Below are 22404 nucleotides of genomic sequence, written 5' to 3' on the forward strand. Positions count from 1 at the left end.
TGAGGTTAGTCCAAAAGATAATGGGTGAACCAGACATTATAAAGAAAAAATCAACTCTGGCTCAGCTGAAACCAGAACAGCACTGTACCAATAACACTTTGAATATATATATATATGTACATATATATATAAATGTATATATATGTATTCATACATAACAATGATAATAACATTTAATGCTTTACTAGCGGTAATTTTGTAGTAACTTGCAATATTAAAATATAAACTTGCTGTTAATATTTGTGAGAGGTAGATTGTGTTTTTGCAGTGGAAGTTTTCAGTATTTTCTGTATATAGCGTAGGATAAGTAACCTTTTACAAAGAAAACTCCTGAGCAGAGTAATCTCGAGACTGGGGTGTTCCAACCTAGGTAGAATTGGCATACGCACGGTAGTAAAGGAGAGACAGAATGAGTGAAAATATTGTCCTCCTATTGCTATAAAAAGTCCAGAACATACCCAAAGACAATGGGTTGGTAACAGACATTGTATGGAAGTGTAACCATATTTATGGAAGTGTAAACATAACTATGGAAGTGTAATGTAGCAACAGCATTGGAAGACTGTGAGCTTGAGATGCTCAACCAATGAGTGCCAGGAGAGGCTTTTCCTGTGTCGGACCCAGGTTATATAGCAGAATGGATTTCACTGACTAGTGCAATTTCTCCCTTATCAGTAGAGGGTATGTGTCCATTATTGCACTAATGAATAAAGTGCTCTTCACAGAGATCTTTGCCTGATTAGAAATTTTTGATCTTGAGTGTGTTTCTCGCATATTGATCGTTATTGCTGTTGAAATCTTGCTTTTCTGATGGTAATGTAGTAACTTGGAGCCCTTTGGGTCACTATTACAAGACTTACTGAAGTCTCGTGTCCTTCTATAGAAGAAACTCAGAGATCTTCTGTAGCATCCAAATTGCACAAAATATTGTGCCAATGTTGCATTTCTGTGGATCACTAGGAGAGCTCAGATCAGTCAACTTGTTCAAGTCAAGTCAATTTACCTGCGGTTTACAAGTAGAGAGGGAATGGTGATAGCTGTGATGGTTCAAAGCTGTCTTGGGCATAGTGACAACAAAATGATTGAGTTCTCTATTCTTGGTGAAGTAAAATGTTAGTAAGTTTACTATACAGTTTCTTAACCTTTCTTTTTATTATAAATACTAATTACAGTAAGCGATGTGTCAAGGGAGATTTTCAGTTAAAAATGTATGAACTTAACCACACATTCTCACATCTGTTCTTGACTTGACATTTTTCTAAGTCTTTACCGAAAATTGTAAAAACTAATCATCTTTTCACTGAAAAGCATTTCTAATAAATAGAGTTTTAAATGCAAGTAACCCCTGAGCTTTTATTTTAGTTCACTATTATTGTGTTGGGGACCCAAAAGGCCCTTAATTGAAGAATGATCCTGGGATGGAACAAAGTATTCTGACAGTTTTAAGGGAAATTATATCTGTGGCTGTAGCAAGTATCTTGTTTTTCAGAGAAAATTGACCTTGGTAGTTTATTTTGTTTTTACAACAACTTGTTTTGCAAGCAGGTGATCCACTTGGGCTCTGTATCACGTGTTGACCATGCAGCTATGGCATGCTAGTGAAAAGAAGCCTGCTGACCCTGGAGAGAATAAAAGCAGGAGAGAGGCTGTGGTGGGTGAGAGAGGAAAAGTGCATTTTAAAACAGTTGGTACCCTGCTGACACTACCTATAAAACACACTGCTGGCATGTTTCTTCTCCCTTTCCTTTTCAGAATTTCACTCTCTCTCAGGATTCGGTAAGTAATAGTGTGCTTAGTTGTGTAGGGAGCTTCTGCATGCTGCTTACTGGTATTATCTAAAATGCATGTGTGAATGTGTGTATACTGAATAGAACTCGTAACCCTCTGTGCTGTTCTAATAGTTTGCTTGCCTCTGCTCCTGAGACAACCTGTCTCTGAGATCCAAACATACCCTGAAACAACTATTCTGCTAAAACAAACAAACAAACAAATAAATAAATAAGGAGAGTACTGAATTTTTTAAATATGACTGTAGCTAGTGTATACACATTGCTTTAGTGGAGGAAAAAAAAAAAAAAAAAAAAAGAACCTTACTTTTTCTGGGATGAAAAATCAGCTTACAGTGAGATCTTAAATAGAATGGCTGTAATAAAAGGAGGCATAGAGATCACCTAGTTCCAACACTCCTGTCGTGGTCAGGGTTGCTACCCACTAGATCAGGCTTCCCAGGGTCCCACTCAAACTGGCACTGAACACTTCCAGGGCTGGGACATTCATAGCTTCTCTAGGAAGCCTGTTCCAGTGCCTCTGAGTAAAGAATGTGTTCCTAACATCTACTCTAAATCTCCCCTCTTTCAGTTCAGAACTGTTCCCCTTTGTCCTATCACTATCTATTTATGTAAAAATTCTTCTTCATCTTGTTTATAATCTCCCTTTAAATATGGAAAGGCTGTAATGAGACTCCCTGAAGAATTCTATTCCTTGGGCTTTTAGCCCAACTCCCTGAATCTTTCTTCATAGGAGTAATGTTCTGTTTCAGCTCTCTGATAATCCTCATGGCCCTGCTCCAACAGCTCTGCATTGTTCTTATGCTGGATGCAGTACTGCAGCTAAGTTCTCACAAGGGTAGAGTAGAAAGGAAAAATCTTCCCTTCCCTGCTGGCCATTTTTCTTCAGATGGAGCCCAAAATGATGTGGCCTGAATGACCCCCATTGAGTGCTGCTGTGCCAGACATGTTAGAACTCCAGTATGAACTGGAGTCAAAAGCAGCCAAATTGTATGCCACCACTGACATTGCTAACGCCTTCTTTTCCATTCCTTTGGCCACAGAACATAGGCCACAGTTTGCTTTCACTTGGAGGGGCATTCAGTATACTTGGAACCGTTTGCCCCAGGAGTGGAAACACAGCCCAACCATTTGCCATGAGTTGATCCAAGCTGCACTGGAACAGGGTGGTGCTCCTGAGCACCTGCAGTACATTGATGATATCATTGTTCGGGGCAATACAGCAAAAGAAGTCTTCACGAAAGGAAAGCAAATAATCCAAATTCTTCTGTAAGCTGGTTTTGCTATTAAGTGAAGCAAAGTGAAAGAACTTGCCTAGGAGATTCAGTTCATAGGGATAAAGTGACAAGATGGGCGTCGTCAAATTCCAGCAGATGTGATTGACAAAATCACTGCTATGTCTCCACCCACTAATAAGAAAGAGACCCAATCTTTTCAGGCCGTGGTTGGCTTTTAGAGAATCCATGTTCCAAACTATAGCCTCATTGTAAGCCCCCTTTATAAGGTGATGCAGAAGAAGGGGTCCTGAGCAGCAGCAGGCTTTTGAACAGATTAAACAGGAGATAACCCATGCTGTGACCCTGTGCCAGTACAGATGGAACAGGATATAAAGAACATCCTCTACACTGCTGCTGGAGAGAAAGGTCCCACTTGGAGTTTGTGGCAAAGAGCCTCAGGAGAGATCTGAGGCCGACCCCTGAGATTCTGGAGTTGGGCGTACAGGGGGCCCAAAGAGTGCTACACTCCAACTGAGAAGGAGATCTTAGCAGCGTATGAGGGGGTTTGGGCTGCTTCCAAAGTAGGTAGTACTGAGTCACAGCTCCTTCTGGCACCTCGACTACCAGTGCTGAACTGGATGTTTAAAGGAAAGGTTCCCTCCACCCATCATGCTATTGATGCATGCCACTTGGAGTAAGTGGATTGCACTGATTACACAATAAGCAAAGATGGGGAACCTCAGCCATCCAGGAATCTTAGAGGTGATCATGGACTGGCCTGAAGGTAAAAAGTTTGGAACATCACCAGCAGAAGAGGTATCGCTAGCTAAAGAGGCCCCACCATACAATGAACTAAAAGAAAATGAAAAGAATATGCCCTTTTCACAGATGGATCATGTCATACAGCGGGGAATAATTGCAGATGGAAAGCTGCTGTGTAGAGCCACACATGACAAATTGTAGGGGCCACTGGAGGGAAAGGAGAATCAAGCCAATTTGCAGAGGTAAAGGCTGTCCAGCTGACCTTAGATGTTGCTGAACGGGAGAGGTGGCCAATGCTTTATCTTTATACTGATTCATGGATGGTGGCAAATGCCTTATGGGGGTGGTTACAGCAGTGGGAGCAAAATAACTGACGAAGAAGGTGTAAACTTATTTGGGCTGCTGAACTGTAGAAAGACATTCCTGGCAGAATAAATGATATGGTTGTAAATGTGCGCCATGTAGATGCTCATGTGCCCAAGAGTCGGACTACTGAAAAATAATAAAATAACCATCAGGTAGACCGCGCTGCCAAAATTGAGGTGGCTCAAATAGATCTGGACTGGCAGAACAAGAGTGAATTATTTCTGGCTCGAGGCCCATGAGACCTCGGGCCATGAAGGAAGAGGTGCAACGTGTAAATGGGCTAGAAACTAAGGGGTGGACTTAATTATGGACGTTATTGCACAGGTTATTCATGACTGTGAAACATGTGCAATAATTAAACAAGCCAAGAGGATGAAACCTCTCTGGGGAGAAGGGTGATGGCAAAAGTATAAATATGGGGAGGCATGGCAGGTTGATTATATCACCTTGCCACGATCTCGCAGTGGTAAATGTTATGTGCTTACTATGGTGGAGGCAACCACTGGGTGGCTTGAAACATATGCAGTACCCCATGCTACCACCCGAAATACCATACTGGGTCTTGAGAAACAAGTCCTGTGGCAACATGGCACCCCAGAAAGAATTGAGTCAGATAATGGGACTCATTTCAAAAATTCTCTTGTAAATACTTGGGCCAAAGATCATGGCATTGAGTGGATTTACCATATTCCCTACCATGCACCAGCCTCTGGTAAAATTGAACGATACAATAGGTTGTTAAAAACTATGCTGAAAGCAATGGGAGGTGGTACATTTAAGCACTGGGAGAAGCATTTGGCAGAAGCCACCTGGTTAGTCAATACTAGAGGATCTATCAATCGTGATGGTCCTACCCAATCCGGCTCCCTACATACCGTAGAGGGAGATAAAGTCCCTGTTGTACATGTAAAGAACACGTTGGGAAAGGCAGCTTGGCTTCTTCCAGCTTCTGGAAAGGGCAAACCTCTCTGTGGTACTGTTTTTGCCAGGGACCTGGGACCACTTGGTGGGTGATGCAGAAAAATGGTGATGTTGAATGTGTACCACAAGAAAATTTGATGCTGGGGGAGTGCAGTCGATAATTCTATGTATATGTATATAGACGTGTGTGTAATGCGTTTTAATTGTTGTTTGTATATATGTAAATATATTAAGCATGATGTAGTGATGTAGAATAAGGGATGGAATGTCATGGTCTTGTGATTTTTAGTTTTCAGTATTCCACATCATAACATCATGTACTGCACTGGGAGTTAAAGACTTAATGCTCCAATTCTGGATACCTGTCCCTGTGCATCACGGAAGTCGTGGGATCCAGCCCTTCGGGGTGGGGCGGTCTCTTACTGTCTTGCAGTGGGTGTTGGAGGGTGCTTTCCTAGCTGTACCAAGCTTTTCAGGTTTGACTCAGTCTCAGGAACTCTCTCTCTCCTATATTTTATTTGATTTATTAGTCTCAATTTCAATTAGATTGTATTATATCATGTTATCTTGCATTCTGATATTATAGTTAGTAAAATACGTTTTCCTCCACAGATAGTTGTCACTGTTGTTTTTGTTTTCCTTCCTTGAGCCCCACTCCTATATCCCTTTCCCTTTTCTTACCCATTTTGTGTATGTGTAGGGAGCAGGAGGATAGGGGGGGGGACACCAGGGGCCTACTGTCCCCCTGGCATGGGCATAGATTGACCTAGTTAACTCCATGACACCAGGATACAGTTTGCCTTCTGGGCTGCAAGTGCATGCTGTTGGATTGTGTCCAGTTTTTGTCCACTTGGTCAATCCTCCTCTATTTCTTAAAAATGGAGTGATGTTTCCCTTTTTCCAGTCACCAGAAACTTCACTTAAACACTGCTACTTTTCAAACATAGTGGAGAATGTTCCTGGCATTCACATTAAAGCGGGATGCTGGAATGAACATCATGTGGCCTGAGAGACACATGTGAATTCATCCTCATGAGGCAGCCTCAGACATGTTCTGATCTTAAAGTGGAAAGAATTTTGTGTCACTGATCTCTGAAAAAAAGATAATGGAGATGCTAGGGATTGAACCCAGGACCTCACACATGCGAAGCGTGCGCTCTACCACTGAGCTACATCCCCACTTACAAATACTGAATATCCAATTATCATGAAAAGTGTTTTGTCAAATACCTTATTCCTGGCCCTCCATTGTGTGTCATACCACACCATAGACTTGTATACATTCAGATTCATTTGATGGTCTTGAACTTGTTCTTCACTTACAGCAGAAGGTATTTTGCTCTTCCAAGCCCTGCTCTGAGTTTCAGGGACTTGAGAGATGCAGAAAGCCTGACTGCCAATGAAGACTGAGGTAAAGAACTTGTTGTCTATCTCAGCTTTCTCCATGTCTGTTCTTGCCAGTTCTCCTTTTTCATTTATCACAGGGAGTACACTCCCCTTGAACTTTCTTTTCTGAGCAATGTACCTACAGGCTGGGGGATGACCTGCTGGAGAGGAGCTCTGCAGAGAGGGACGTCCTGGTGAACGATAGGTTGGCCATGAGCCGATAATGTGCCCTCGTGGCCAAAAAGGCCAATGGCATTCTGGGGTGCATTAAAAAGAGCGTGTCCAGCAGGTCGAGGGAGGTGATCCTCCCCCTCTACTCTGCCCTGGAAAGGCCTCATCTGGAGTACTGTGTCCAGTTCTGGGCTCCCCAGTACAAAAAAGACAGGGATCTCTTGGAAAGAGTCCAGCGGAGGGCCACAAAGATGGTGAAGGGCCTGGAGCATCTCCCCTATGAAGAAAGGCTAAGTGAACTGGGCCTATTTAGCCTTAAGAAGGCTAAGAGGGGACCAGATCCAGGTCTATAAATACCTAAGGGGGAGGGGAGGGGAATGGCAAGGACAGACTCTTTTCCAGCAGTGTGTGGAGACAGGACAAGGGGAAAACGGCCAGAAACTGGAGCATAGGAAGATCTGCACAAAGATGCACAAGAACTTCCTTATGGTGAGGGTGACGGAGCACTGGAACAGGCTGCCCAGGGAGGTTGTGGAGTCTTCTTCTCTGGAGATATTGAAGACTCACCTGGACACCTACTTGTGTGACCTGGTGTAGGGAACCTTCTTTGGCAGAGGGGTTGGACTCAATGATCTCTGAAGGTCCCTTCCACATTACATCTAGTAAATATCTGTGACAAAATGCAAAAGATATTTTAAATACATAGTAAATCATCTAGGTTAGTAAATTTCAAAACATTTGTAGTTTACCTTTGCAACACAGTACCTTTCTCTAGGTGTGATGAGCAACAGATGATTTTGAAGAAGTTTAGAAATAGCCAGAATCTATGAAGTGCAAAGCATCATAGGATGATCACATCTCTAATGTTACAGTCTGTCCTTTATCTTTATTTTCTGGAAGTTTACTTAAAACTTTTAAAGTAGATGAAAGTAATTTGGTCTCTATTGATGAATCTCTTAAATCGCTTGTCATACAGCATGGAATATCTCTATGGCTAGTTGAGATCAGCTGTCCTGTCTGTCTCCCCTTAATGTCTTATGCACCCCCGGACATCTCACTGACAAGGCAGTTTCATTATAAAAGTCCTTGATTCTGTGTAAGTGCTGTTCAGTAATGACTAAACACTTTGTTATAATCACTATTTTTATAAAAAATCATTTTTCATAAATTTTCATAAAAAAGGACAACATCACATGAGCCTCTATGAAGAAAAGTAACTCTACCCCAGCCAAAACCAGGACAAAGTCTATAACAATACATGAATAAAAATTCTACTTTTAACTTGTATGTCATAGTTCAAGTTTTGATAGAAATTTTTTTTCCTCAGAAGAAATTTTCGTTTTACTTCCCTTAAATCTTTTGGTCAAGAAGAAAGCATTCCTGATTGCACCATAAAGTAAAAGCTAGAGATTCCTACTTAAGGTCAGTTACTTTACAAATGCATAAATAATATATAAAATTAATCTTTATTCCTGCCATACTTAGGTATAATTAATTTTAAAAAGATTCTGCTTACACATCTCATTCTCTTACTTTCTTCTTGTATTCATTTGTTAACATTAACTTGTTTTAGAATTTTGCTAGGCATTGAGGTAAAAATTCTATAAAAATAGTGACTGAATGTCTACAAAGCCGTTCATGTTCCTAACAGAAACATTTCAAAACATCCCAGTCTTGTACAGCTCACACAGAATCTCAGGAGTCTAAGTAAGTAATGTAGCTACAATAGAGGGAGTGCTGTGGGCTTCTCAATTTTCCTAAGTCTTCACAATTTAAAGAACATATAGATAATTCTCTTTATACTGTTCTACAAGAAGCTATTGTAGTCTAAACATAAATTAACAAAAACAAAAATTTTATTGTGTACTTAGAAGAAGAGATTTTGCATTAATCCAACACAGCCACTTCTGCTGTTATAGAAATTGATATGGAAATTGAAAGCTTGCAGTATAGTTTAAATAAATGTTGATGACCAAAGGAATGAAATACGAATTCTGAAGATTGCCTTCAGTTTGTTATTTTATAAAAGTAATTTTAATTCATAACTATTATTTAAATGTACACTGTTAATCTATATTTATTCACATTTTTATTTGGTTTGTGTTGATTTGCCTTGTTGCTCTGAAGATATTACATCAACTTAACTACTGAAAATGGACTTTGAGATAATTGCATTTGTATTGCTTAGGAATAATACTACACATAATTAATAGAAGAGGCATCTCTCTTAGAGATGAAAGCTACAGGTTTAGCCTCGTAGATGTTATATTGAAGAAAGTTTTAAATATGCATTTTGTACTTCTTATAGTATCCACAATTCCAATAATTTTAATTTATTCTACTGCTTCAACAGTGCTCATATATAAGCTATGCCAGAAAAAAAAGCTTGTTAATAAATGAACATCTCTTCCAGCCCTTTCATCTGAATTTGCGGAACACTTTTCCATCTGGAACAACAGGATACTTGAAGTTTTATGTCTTGAGACATACAAAGCAAGACTGGGCATAGATGAGAAAACAGAAGAGAGGCAAAACAGCATCACAGGTAAAAGCTTTGAGATGAGTAGAACCAAGAAAAATAATAGTAAAAAAAAAGCACACGAAGAAGTTTATCATCACATTTTTTATGGTCTAAACATGTTTTCTCCCACTCATTTTTTGATTTCATGTCTGAACTCAAGTTATCACAAGTGAGAGACAAAGGGACACGATCAACCTCTTTTCAGTGGCCTGTGGGTACAGACAAGGGGAAATGGACATAAACTGGAGCACAGGAAGTTCTGTGAAGAACTTCTTCACAGTGAGGATGAGGGAGCACTGGAACAGTCTGCCCAGGGGGGTTGTGGAGTCTCCATCTCTGAAGATATCCAAGACTTGCCTGGACGTCTACCTGTGCAACCTGATGTAGGGAGCCTGCTTTGGCAAGAGGGTTGGATTTGATGATCTCTAGAGGTCCCTCTCAACTCCTACAATTCTTTGATTCTATGATTCTATGTATGTTTGTTATTATGTTTCAGTTTTTTTTTTACTTTTTTATGTTTTGTTTTTGTTTACTAGCTGTGGTTGGTAAATACAAGAACAATGAAAAATGTTATTAATGAGATCATGTTCTTGGAAGAAAAAAAGAAACATAAGATTGACAGAGCAGGAAGATCTACGTTCAATTTAATTGTTGCATTCCACAGTTCAAAAGATAGCAACTTCAGTTCTCTTTGTTTTTAACTTTTACAAAGCCCTTTCTGTAGCCTCACTTCATCCTCTCTTCACTGAATATATAAGTATAACCAATTGTATCATCAATGGATATACAGATGATGTGTATATATATATATATATAATATATATATATCCAGGAGCTTGGCTAACAGAATTTATATTGGAGTAATGAGAGAAAGTCACTCGCCCTGTCCTGGGCTCACAAGATGAACTCCAATAGAGCAGATCTCCAGAGAGATCCTTCCCCATTGGCAGTCAGCTCTTAAATGGGTCTAGGAGAGGTGGAGCCAGGTTCGACCCCTTCCTGCAGCACAGGTGATTTGCCTTCACCTGTGCTCCCATGGCTGACTCATTGCTCACCTCAGGTGATCAATCAGAGGTTCAGGCCGTGATTCAGCAGCCCCATACACCAATGGACTATGTAGCGATTCATTCAATAGTCATCTTATGTTTCCAATATCAACTTTACTGTGGCCTCAAGGATGGCTTCTGCTGGCTGAAAGCCAAAGCAGTTGCAGTAGCAGCAACAGCATCAGTTACTAATTTAAACTATTAACTTTACTTCTAGGATATCTAGTCTCAGTATAATCAATAGATTTTCATTTATTAATTTACTTGTTTGTTTGCTTATTTATTTCACAGAATTACAGAATCAGAGAAACACCAAGGCTGGAAAAGACCTACAAGATCATCCAGTCCAATCATCTACCTATCACCAATAGTTCTCACTAAACCATATCCCTCAACACAACATCCAAATGTTCCTTGAACACCTCCAGGGTCAGTGAGTCCACCACCTCCCTGGGCAGCCCATTCCAGTGCCTGACCACTCTTTCAGAGAAGTAATATACTTTATAATTTATATTATCATTTTATTTATATTATTTAATAAAAGAATAAAACTGGTCTCTGTGAATGTGTCTAAAATATACTATAATGCTAATTAGGTCCAAGATGTTAGTGTTGGCAGCCTGTTACTCTTATCCTGCCTTGTATTTTTATAGAACAGCTCAGCCTTGCTTCCTCCATATAAGCAATCCTGTGTCCAAAAATCTTTTAAATAACTGGAGAATAGAGTAAAATAAGTTGAATAGATAGTGATATAATTTACATGCTTTCAGCATAAATGCTGATCCTAATCTAAGTAAATCTATATGATTGAAATGAAGAAAAATAATCTGAAAGGCTGTAAGCTATTTAACCTGCATAACGCTATAATTTGCAAGTTGTTTCCCAAATATTTTATTGTCTCTCTGACTTGCGAACTGTCATCTGCTATTCAAAATTTATCTATCTGTCTGTCTATCTATTTATCTACCATATTACCTTTAAATTATTATAGATAGCTCTTGAATTAGATATTTTATTCCTTTGCCTCTCACTTTATTTCTTTTCCTGACTTTTTTTTTTTTTTTTTTTAAGAAATATTACTTGATTGTGTGTTTTAATAGGTTGCATGTTGGAAGTATTATATAATGAATCAAATATTTCATAGAGGACTAGCTAGAAATTAAAGAGTAAACAATTAGAGAAATAAAAGGAGAGATTTGTGAACAAAATGAAAAACCACAATATATAGATTTTTTCATACTCCTATAACTACTTGAGAGCAGAATGTTTTATTCTATGAGAAAGTTGTCCTTTTCAGTAGGGACAAGTATAGTACAGTCAATGGGAATATAAACATCTCAAGATGTGAGGGGATTTCAAATCACTAAAATAATTAGATTTTTGAGCTGAATTTACTAGACTGTATCCTCTAATAGAAAACAAATGCCTCATTTCACTAGGAAAAAAATTAGAATTGGAACTTATAAATGTCCCAAAAGATTTCAAGGACTGGGTCATTTGTAACAATAATAATAGCTTAAACAATATTAAAAAAAAAAAAAAAGAGAGAGAGATAATTGCACTGTTTTTGGCCTTCAAGTTTTACTCCCATTAATCAAGATAAAATATAGTCAATGTGTATTAAGCAATTAGTGTTTGAATATGTATGTTCAATAGCACCATTCAGAGTGATTTGTTTCTAATCAAAACACTCTTTATGAAGCTGGGATATGTAAAAGACCACTGGTAACGTCTTTTTTAATACTTCTTTATCTCCAGAACTGCAATGTCCCAAATGGTATGATATTGATATTAATGTCAGTTGTCTGCTAGAAGAACAGCGAGCTTGCAACAAGAAAAGACACAACAAAGAGATTTTTCAAATGTGCAGATGAAGAGGAAAATAACAAAGGAGAAACCAGTTCCTGTAAGAACAAGAAATAAAAACAACTTCGATAAAGTATGCTGTCTAAGTTAAATAACAGCACTAGAAAGTGACCCTCATTTCTTTTTTTTTTTTTTAATAACTTTTGTTGTTGCTATTTCCATTTTTCACTGCCCCTGCAGCATCAATATAATCATTTAGGGCAATGCTGTTTGAATATTTTAAGCAGAAAACAAAGCTGGCAAATTAAGCCTTTACAATTTGTTTTTTTTTAAAAAAAAAGCATAGTGTTAAGACATCAAAAAGTAGTATCCTGATTTTGTCGTAAATTAAAGTGTTTTTTAGTGGTCTATTCTGCTTTGTTTTGGTGGTATCTTATAGAAACAAAATGGCTTAAGGGTATATTCAAGGTGCAGGTAGCCACAGATACAACAGATACAAAGAGATGAATAAAAGCTATTGGGCAATGCTTGTGAGATTAACTCTTAACAGCAGTGTCATTGCCTTCCCAGCTTCCCAGTGCAGGATACTGTGTGAGTGGGCATCACAGCTGTCCTGAGCACTTGTTCTTCTGCTTCTACCTGTCTGTGAATCTGGCTCTGCCCCAGAGCACCTCACTTCTGAAGGTGAATTTTGACAGAATAGCCCATGAAGAAATAGGCAGTTTGTACTGCCTGAACATTGATGGATGGATTAGGGTCCACATGATCATATTAGTAAACTAAATAAGGCCCAGGCATGCTTTAGAGCACTGAGATTCAATTGTTTGTGACGGTTTATTATTCTTCTGCTTAGTATATTTCTGGATCAATATTAATAAATTTTCTTTCAAAATACACACAACCCAGCATGCAGTGCAGTATGGATGTTTCTTTTTCTGTGAGACAGGATAGATTAGATACGCTGCTCTGGTAGAAAAGAATATATATATTTTTTTTAAAGGGAAGAGACATGGGAATGTCATTAGGAACACTGAGTTTAAGCCAAGGGAAGATACAGCAGCATCTGAGGGTGGCAAAACTAATGGGATCACCTATGCCACTTGAAAGAGTGCTGCAGATTCAGAAGCACATCTGAAATGCTTATATAACAATGCACATATTGTGAAGAACAAACAGGATGAACTGGAAGCTTTGGTCTTTTACCAGAGCTATTACATCATTTGTAATAAAGAGACATTTGTAATAGAGAGTCCTACAGCTGGAGTGTTGAGATGAAGGAATACTGTCTGTTCAAGATCAGGGCTGTGATGTGGAGATGTTGCACTGTACATAAAGGAGAAAGCAGATTGCACAGCTCTTGCTATCAGGGATTCTGGAATAGAGAGCCTTTAGGTGAGGCTTAAGTAGATGGGTAGCAAAGGAGATGCTGCAGAGGCTCACTACTACTGGCTGCACACCCAGGATGATGTCATGGATGAGTTATTCTGCAGGCAACTAGAAAGAAATTGTGTAATTGGTTGCCTCTGTCTTTATAGGAGTCTTCAACTTCTCACACACAAACTGGGAATATTATATTGCTGCAACAGCTAGTTCTGGTAAATTCCTAAAACTTATTGAAGATAGCTTACCATAGAAAGTACTGAGCCAATAGGGAAAGGTAGTTCTGTTGCTTGAAAAAAGAGACGGCCTGTTGGGAGTGGTGACGGTAAGCAGTTCTCTTGGCTGCTGTGTCCATGATTAACTGAATTCAAAACTTGTAGTGTAGGAAGACAAAGATCAGATGAGTTTCTACCCTCTACTTTAAAGTATATCTTGTACTTCAGGAGAACAAACTTAAAGCTTCTTGGGAGCTAATTAGCAGTGCCCAATGGGAATCTGCTCTGGAGAGCCCAGGGGAGGTCCCTGCTGACTGAAAGTTAGACAACATTATACAAGGTGTAAGAGAAGGCCCAGAAAACTCAATTTGTTAATATAAACTGAATAATCTTCTGATTAAATAGAACTACCTCTTCATAGTCAGGGGAACATTTGTCTTCTAACTGGATTTAATAGCCAAATCAGAGTTAGGAGATAATTATGACATCTAGGGCTATGGATTGCAATAGCGACACAGAGTTCTCACAAAATCTGAGTATGAGAAAAGTCTGAAAGTATAAGACATTACCTTGAAACTTAACAGAACTGATTTTTATTTTTATACGGACATTTATTTATGAGATTATTTCCATGCTGGTCAGTTATCAGAGAAAGGAAACATTATCTCTGTAAAAAATAAGAATCTAGACTTAAGGATTCATATTTTTAGTCTGCAATTTTGTCATGGTTTTATGCTTTTTCATTATCGGTATTTCACATCGTAACATCATGTAGTGCACTGGGAGTTTAACTGTTAATGCTCCAGTTCCAGATACCTGTCCGGAAGAGAAGAACTTCATTCCCCAGAGGGCTCTGTGGTCAGAGAGGAGATATAACTCCTGGCAAGGTCACCTGATGCTCTCTTCTTCGTCGGCTCTTCTTTGTCTGTGCTTTTTCGCCTGCTCTTTGTCTGCTCTTCTTCATCTGCTCTTCTTCATCGGCTCTCCTCCTGTCTCCCTGCTGTTCAACTGTAATGCACATCTCACCTCAGAGTTGTGGTGAGGCCTATCCATGTTTCAGACATTCTCTCTTTCATTATATTTGATTTATTAGCTTCAATTTCAATTATATTGTATTATGGTGTGTTATCTTGCATTCTGATACTACATTTAGTAAATTAGTTTTTTTCTCCTTAGATCATTGCTGCTGTTTTTAATTACTTTGGGGTCCCCTCTTTCCCTTTTCCAGAGGTGAATCCACAGATCCCTCAGCCCTGCTAGTCATGGAACTGGGCCGAATGAGCCCGTAAACCGTTGACAAAATTTTCTTTTAAGAGTTAATCGTTTTGAAAATCAGATTGACAATGGGAAAATTAAAAAAAAAAAAAAAAAATTGTTTGCAAAACCAAAACAAACAAACAAACAAACAAAAAAAAAACAACTCAAAGCAAGTAAAGTATGCAGGAAGTTTACAGGAGGAATATTGTAAACATTTAAGACAGACTTATTCTTCAGACCCCGAAGGTCTAGCTGTGTCTGCATATGAGTGTTTAAGTTTTTAAAGAACTAGAGCTTAGTTTACTTTTCTAAGTTTCATAATTTGCTTTAGTCTCTACTGCATTTTGAGATACCGCACGATATCTTGCCTGATTTCCAACTGCCAGCTGAAAGGGCAGAGATCAGTTGCAGGTCCTGTCTACCAGCCTCATGTAGATGTCTCAAACAATTCTAGGAAGTTTTCAGTGACATTTGATATTTATGTTTACATACTACCTTCTGTTAGCTACCTTCTGTCTTGCTCCAATTTATAGGAGGGAGATGAGTTTCTTTTAACATCTGTATACCCAGCGTGAGATTAAGAAACAACGGTTTATATGTTAGTCTGACCAGTTTATTACAAATCTTAATTAGGGTAATGGGGAAGGGGAGGACAGACACTATTATGAATTAGGGTAATGGGGAAGGGAATGAGGGTGATAGAAAAGATAGGAAAGAAGAAGCAAGGAGTCTTTATAGGAAGCAAGAGGGAGATAGTCACCACCATGGATCCAGCATGGTTCATAGTTCAGTCACTGATCTTCAGTAGTGGTGGGTCATTAGGCACTGTTGTTCTGTTGACAACGACAGTGACCACAGCGATGATGGCCCCTTTTCAATGGTAGTACCAACCTATTTATAAGTCAAAAGTGGTCGAGTCAGCTCTCTTTGGAGTGACAGCTCAAATCCAAAGTGGTTGAGTCAGCTCTCCTTGGAGTGGCAGCTTCTGGCTCTGGAATCTCAGCAGAAACTCCTTTGTTCCCATCTTCCAGGCCTTGCCAGTAGATAAGAGGGAGCAAGGATGCCTACCTGCATCCTGTTTTTCACAGGACACGATGGTATCATTCCCCAGTTTTCCCATACCAAGCTGGAGCTATATAGTCACAGGTCAGATCTTCCACCAGTAAACACTCCTGAGCACTCTCTTCCGGAGGCAAGCAGCTGTGGAGGAAGGGGCTTTCAAATGTCCACAAAGTGATGTCGATTGTCACACGGTAGCACCCATCACTTGCCTCCTCAACAAATCAGTCAGAGTCTTATCACAAGAAATACCTCAGGAAGCAAGCTTTGAGCCAAAAAACAAAGGATTCTCACACTTCTAGTTAACAGAGCATTAGAATCTGTTATCACACTTTAAAGCAAATATCTATAAATGATCAGATGAGTAGATCTCTGTGAACTAACAGTGCTAGCAATCTGACTCTCATGCCTAAATTTAAAGCCTGCAAGCCAAAGCCTCAAGTGAAGTACCAAGATGAATACAGCTTCTAATGTTCAGACATTTAAATTAATACAGATGAATCCCACTCTAAATCTCTCATAATAAGGGAAAAGTGAATGGTATAATATTCTTTCTTATAGATGACCGCAATGAAACTACTACTACTATCTGTTCCAAAATTTTTCCTTTCCTTTTATTTATTTATTTTTTTTTGCCTTTCCTTTTCTCTTTCCATTATGCATGAATATCATTTACCAAACTTTCTGTAAATGTAAAGCTCAAGAGATTATAATGTGTATTCCAGTAGTGCTCACATTGGAGATTCAGCAATTGGAAAAGAATTACATAATTCATAGACTGCTCACATGCTTTGGATTTTGACCTATCCTCTGAGATCAAGGATTAAGGTGAAGAAACTTGTATCAGAGAACTTTGTCAAACTTCAATTACTGTTTTATTCAAGATAAGCTATTCTTTGCTGTTGCTTGTACGTAGTACGCAAGTAACAATTTATGCAGTGATCAGTCTTCACCAACATAAAGCAATAGCATAAAAGTACATGCATAGCATTAGATATATAAGGACTTATTGGTTTGCAATATTTCTTTTTCTTTTCATGGTTTCTCTATTTTTCATCTTTCCCAAATGTGTTGTAAGTAGAATTCAAGTCAACACAGACCATCCTGAAGGCCTCTGGAATGTGAATAGATTCTAAATCCTGTTTAAGTGATGTAAAAATCTTGGGGTTACTTTTTAGATAGTAAAGCATAGTAATCGTAATTTAATGCAAACAGTGAAGATCATTCTGGTGACTCTTTTCTTCTCTTTCCTTCCCAATTTATTCACTCTATTCACCAATGTTATATGAAAGATTGCCAGCATAGATCATACGTGCATATAAGTGCAATATAAATAAATAGGTGTGTTTTTTTTTGTTGTTTTTTTTTGTTGTTGTTTTTTGTTGTTGTTGTTGTTTTCTCTTACTTTTACACTTGATTATTTACAAAGCAGCCATTCTCCAACTGGGTTAGACATGGTGTCTGGTATTCTCTCAGACTCTGGGCATTTCTGGGTTTTCAGGACTCAGAAGTCTTAGGCATTTTATATGTTCAAGTTCTTACCCTAGAGGGGAAAATGAAGTTGGTGGAAATGACATAGAAGGAAAAGAACTAATCTGGCTGAATAATCCAGCCAATCTTTTTGTTCTGTTTTGCTCTGCCAGAATAGCATGAACTGTCTGGGCTATGACCTTCCTCCTTATTTACAAGAAAGACATTGCTGCTATTTTGGATCTAAAAACATTACACACTCTTAAAAATAAATGTAGGATTGTTTCCAAATTCTCTGACATGTTTTGTAGCAAACACTCTATCCCTTTCATACTAAAAGGACCTGTGCCTCCACTGCCTGGGCTCCCAGAACCACTGTGGAATCTGAAATACAATCTGTTAAGTGCTGCTTTCAAAATTATACTCAGTAGACAGTCAAATTCTTTTAAGATTAGAACTACTTGACATAAAAAACACCATTCAAGATAAAAATAAAAAATAAATAATACAATTATGTTCAAACACAATAATAATCTGCAGCCTTCTGACCAAATTTGGGCTCAGATCAGAAGCATCTGTTAAGTATTCTTTAGCATATGGCTTTTTTTTGGGTCACTTTTTTCTGCTCTTGACTTGTCTTTCATGAAAAGAAAAAAAGAAAGAAAGAAAGAAAGAAAAAAGTATCTCCTTAAAGAAAACTAAGCACTTATCCTGGTGAGTTTTTTTGTTGTTGCTGCTTTTCTTTGCTCTTGTTGATTTTTTTTTCTTTTTAATGTGCCTAAGAGATTAGTTGAATCAGCATCTGCTTTTCATCTCATTTACATTCAACTATGAACTCTGATTTCACCCACGTGTGTCTATTTCTACAATTTATGTGTGAACTGATTGCTGATGCTGCTTGATTTAGGAGTATCCTATCTGCCAACAGGGTATAGATTTATTCTTAAGCACCTTATTTAGAAATTGCTTTTCCAGTCTTTCTGCAAGACAGACTAATTTGGAGATATTTCACTCTTTTAACACTGTCAGTGCATAATGTTTATCAGTTATTTTGAAAATGTATGTATAAAACCCTATGGTCATAAAACCAGAAAGGAAAATTTAGAAAATCCATTTCTGTTCTCCAGTCCATTTTGTGATGAAAATACCAGTACAGAGAGTTTTGCTGGCAAAGTGTCCTATCCAATTTTTCTAATGATACCAATTACTCATAGTTATTGTATATGAATTTATGTTTTCAACAGAAGGTCTTCCAAAAAGATTCCCAGAGAAAAATATGTTTTTATCCTGTAGATGAAATCATTTTCAAAGAAGCAATATTGTCAATGAATCCCAGGTGTTCCTGGCTCCCTTTGTATGGGAATGTTAAGAGGGAGCATGCTGACCAGTAAGCAAGGAAGTTTGATAGAGTTGAAAGTTTGAGAGAGAATTCAGAACTGCAGTAACAGCAAGACAAACTGAAATAAAGGATCTAGTTATCTACTATTAGATATACGAGTAAATAAATCAAGACAGGTTTTAACATTTATTTAACATTTCTTGGCATGAGCAGGAAAAACTGGAAAGATAGAGAGGACTCATCTGCTATTCAGTTATACCTTTCTGGAGCAACATGAGGAGTATATTAAAATCCTTCTTTTATATTATACAAGACGAATCATTTAGCGATGCAGCACTCAATGAAACAGATGTCTTCTAGCCAAGGTTGTGTGGTATAATTGTCCAGAAAAATGACCACCAGTGTGACTGCTACATACTAACAAATAATTTCTGTCTTCTTTTTTATTAATAAGAAAAAATGTGGTCATATTTTATTTGCTTACAAAGTCCATTCTTGTGACAGGTTAAACTAATGATTATGTAATTTTAGAAATTTTTATGTTTGGATGCACTTTTCAATTACTTGTAAGAGAGGTAGTTCTGTCTAGAAGGAAACTGTTGAGTTAGCTTTTTGATTTTCCAGTGTTTCTCTGAATCTCAAGCCCTAAACGTATTAAACTTATACTGTATTTCAGAAGCCCATATTAAAGGTTTATTCCACCTTTCAAAGTAATCAAATGCTAAATCATTCACAGATTGCAGTATGTAAGTTCATCAGGTTAGAATTCTTTAAAGTAGTCATTCTCTGTTTCAGTGGCTTCCCTGTATTTCTGTATAAAATGGATACTTGTCCCTATGAAAGTTCTTAAAACCATCCTTAATGCTATGAGTTATCTGATATTCTGATATTGTATTATAAAATTATCAGAAGGAACTAATTTTCACACTCGGAGAGAAACATCTTTTCTTGAGAACAAAATGATATTTTATAAATGTACTTTATCAGCACAGGATTCAAAGTGACATAACAATTGACTTTGATTAGGTGAAATGAAAAAAATCTTGTCAAAAGTAATGGTGGATTGTTGTTGGCTCTGGTCAGATGTTTTTTGATGTTGGAAGCATCAACAAGGTATTTGCAGATAAGCTGTGAGAGAATCAATATCTTAATAACAGATAAAATATAAGATGAGGAATAAATAGGGAGAAATACTATGAGTGAATGGGGATGGTTAAATCTTAATTCATGTGTGTTTAAGGATCATATCAGACACAACCTATATGAATGCAAAAACAGTTCTTTAGAAAAGCACAGAAATTCAGCATAAATAGCCACTACTTTTCAGTAAGCATTTAATCATAGAATCATTTTATTTGGAAAGGACCTTAAAGACCATCAGTCCAAACATTAACATAACACTATCAAGTCTACTACTGAACTATGTCCCTATTTATTTAAACATCTCTTAACTACCTTCAGGGATAAAGACTCCACCACTTCCCTGGGCAGCCTGTTCCAACCTCGTCATACTTTAATCAATGATATACTAGTTTCTCTTGGTCACTGAAAGCAAGTCTGTGAAGTACACCATCCACACTGTTTTCTAGAATAAGAAGGAGAGAGGTGAAATTTCTATTTCTGCTTTCCCTGGCTTCATAGCAATTGCAATCCTTAAATGTATATAGATAAAAATATATTAAAGGTAGTATGGTTGTATTACATATCATAGACTGACACCAGACTAGTAGTATCACTAGTAGTGTAATACCACCACCTCTCTGAGCAACCTGTTCCAGTACCTCATTTCCCTTATAGTAAAACATACTTTTTCCTTATATACCGTCTAAATCTCCACTCTTTCAGTTTGAAACTGTTTCCCCTTATCCTAACGAAATAGACCCTGCTAAAGAGTCTGTCCCCTTCTTTTTTACAGCTTCACTTTAGAATGAGCACTATCAGGTTCCTGAGTCTTCTCTTTTCCATGCTGAACAGCCCCAGCTGTTTCAGCCTCTCCAATAAGCAAGGTTTCACCTCTTCGACCATTTTTGTAGTCCTTCTCTGAATGCACTCTAATGGGTCCACATCCCTCCTGTGCTGAGGACTCCACATCTGGATGCAGTACTCCAGATGAGACCTCACCAGCACAGAGTAGAGGGGCAAGATCACCTCCTTCGATCTGCTGACCAAGATTCTTTCGATGCAGCCCAGGATACAGTTGGCTTTCTGGTCTGTGAGGCGACGCTGCTAGCTCATATCCAGCTTGCCATCTACCATTACTCCCAAGTCTTTTTTGGCAGACCTTTATTCCTGTATTCTATCTTATCATACCCCAACTTTTACTGACAATGGGGATTTCTACGACCCAGGTGCAAGACATTCCACTTGGATTTCTTGAACTTCTAAATCTCTTTGGATTTTATCCTGTCACTTGGGCATATTGGCCCCACCTCACAGCTTGGTATCATCCAGAAACTTGTTGAAAGAGCACTCGATCCCACTGTTAATACCATCAATTAATATTTAAAGAGCGCTGGTCCCAGTACTGAACAGTGAGAGGTACCACTTGTCACCAATTTCCATCCAGATATTGAACCATCAACTATCACTCTCTTGGTAGAACCTCACAAGCAGTTCCCCATCCATTGAACAGTCCACCCATCAAATCCATACATTTCCAATTTGGAGAGAAGGATTTGCAAAAGACGTTGTCAAAGGCTGAAGTCCAGATATATGACATCAGTAACTCTTCCCTTGCCAATTGACACACTTATGTCATCAAAATGATGGCCTAATGAAATGTCATGGCAACAACTGTGGAATGCATATGCTGTGCAGAAAGGGACAGAGAACACATAATGGTTGTTTCATAATTCATTTTCCTATACCTTTCATTATTTTTATAAGGACATTATTCAATTAAGGTGTTTTAGGGTAGTTATGTGGGAATAAAACCAAATATTTTTATGTACTTTGAAAATACCAGCTTTCATTAAGCAATAAAATGTTAGCCATTATGATTTATTTTGCTAAGTTTTACGGGTCAAAACTTAAATGTTGCTGCTTTTTACTTTATCTATAGGTAAATTCATTGTCACACATGCTTGAATGATTTCCTTTATTCTGTACACAGTCTAAATTTGAAGTCATTGGAATGCTGGCAATTCCAGCCACTGAAGTGCAGTTCCCTGAATATTTAATAGTCTTGTCTTAAATTACATGCTTTGTGGATGAAATAGTATACAAACACTTCTGCTGATTTCACTTGCAGTGAATCTTGAATTTTGTGAACATTGTCTTGAAGTGTTTTTCAACCATTTAAAAATTTCCCCACTTATAAAACTGTTCTGGAATAACTCTTTTATGATTTATTCACCGTAATACAATTTCTCTTGACATTTCTGTTATTTCCTTCTACAAGTGAGGTCACACTGACTTAGCAGGCAATTCCTTTTTATCTATCAAATCATGGACAAGAGAATTAGAAACCAAAAAGTTTTAATGTTGGGGCTAGGATTTTCTTCACTAAATGAACAATCTGTACTCAGATCTAATTAAACAAAACAAAGTAAAACCCAAAACACCCTTGTTATAAAGCTAAGCTGTCTGGACACACATTTTTAAGGAAATGGATCTATTGTTCTCTCAGTCACACAGTGTCTTTCTCAATGGATTCTTTTCATAACTTTGAAACTCTATTTTATTTCCTGATGTGATATTTC

General features: G+C 38.0%; 1 long non-coding RNA gene and 1 other non-coding gene across 2 annotated transcripts; one reads left to right on the top strand and one right to left on the bottom strand.

The window, feature by feature from the left end:
- The first annotated feature begins 1635 nt into the window (after positions 1–1635).
- Positions 1636–14695, top strand: LOC146545688 (uncharacterized). Its single transcript, XR_014880879.1, has 5 exons — positions 1636–1776; positions 9024–9155; positions 10469–10668; positions 11936–12083; positions 14385–14695. It is a non-coding gene; the product is annotated as an uncharacterized LOC146545688 (long non-coding RNA).
- Positions 6161–6232, bottom strand: TRNAA-CGC (transfer RNA alanine (anticodon CGC)). Its single transcript has one exon. It is a non-coding gene; the product is annotated as a tRNA-Ala (tRNA).
- Positions 14696–22404: the final 7709 nt, after the last annotated feature.

The sequence above is a fragment of the Meleagris gallopavo genome, chromosome 1 (assembly GCF_905368555.1).
Source record: "Meleagris gallopavo chromosome 1, MGAL_WU_HG_1.1, whole genome shotgun sequence".
NCBI lineage: Eukaryota > Metazoa > Chordata > Aves > Galliformes > Phasianidae > Meleagris > Meleagris gallopavo.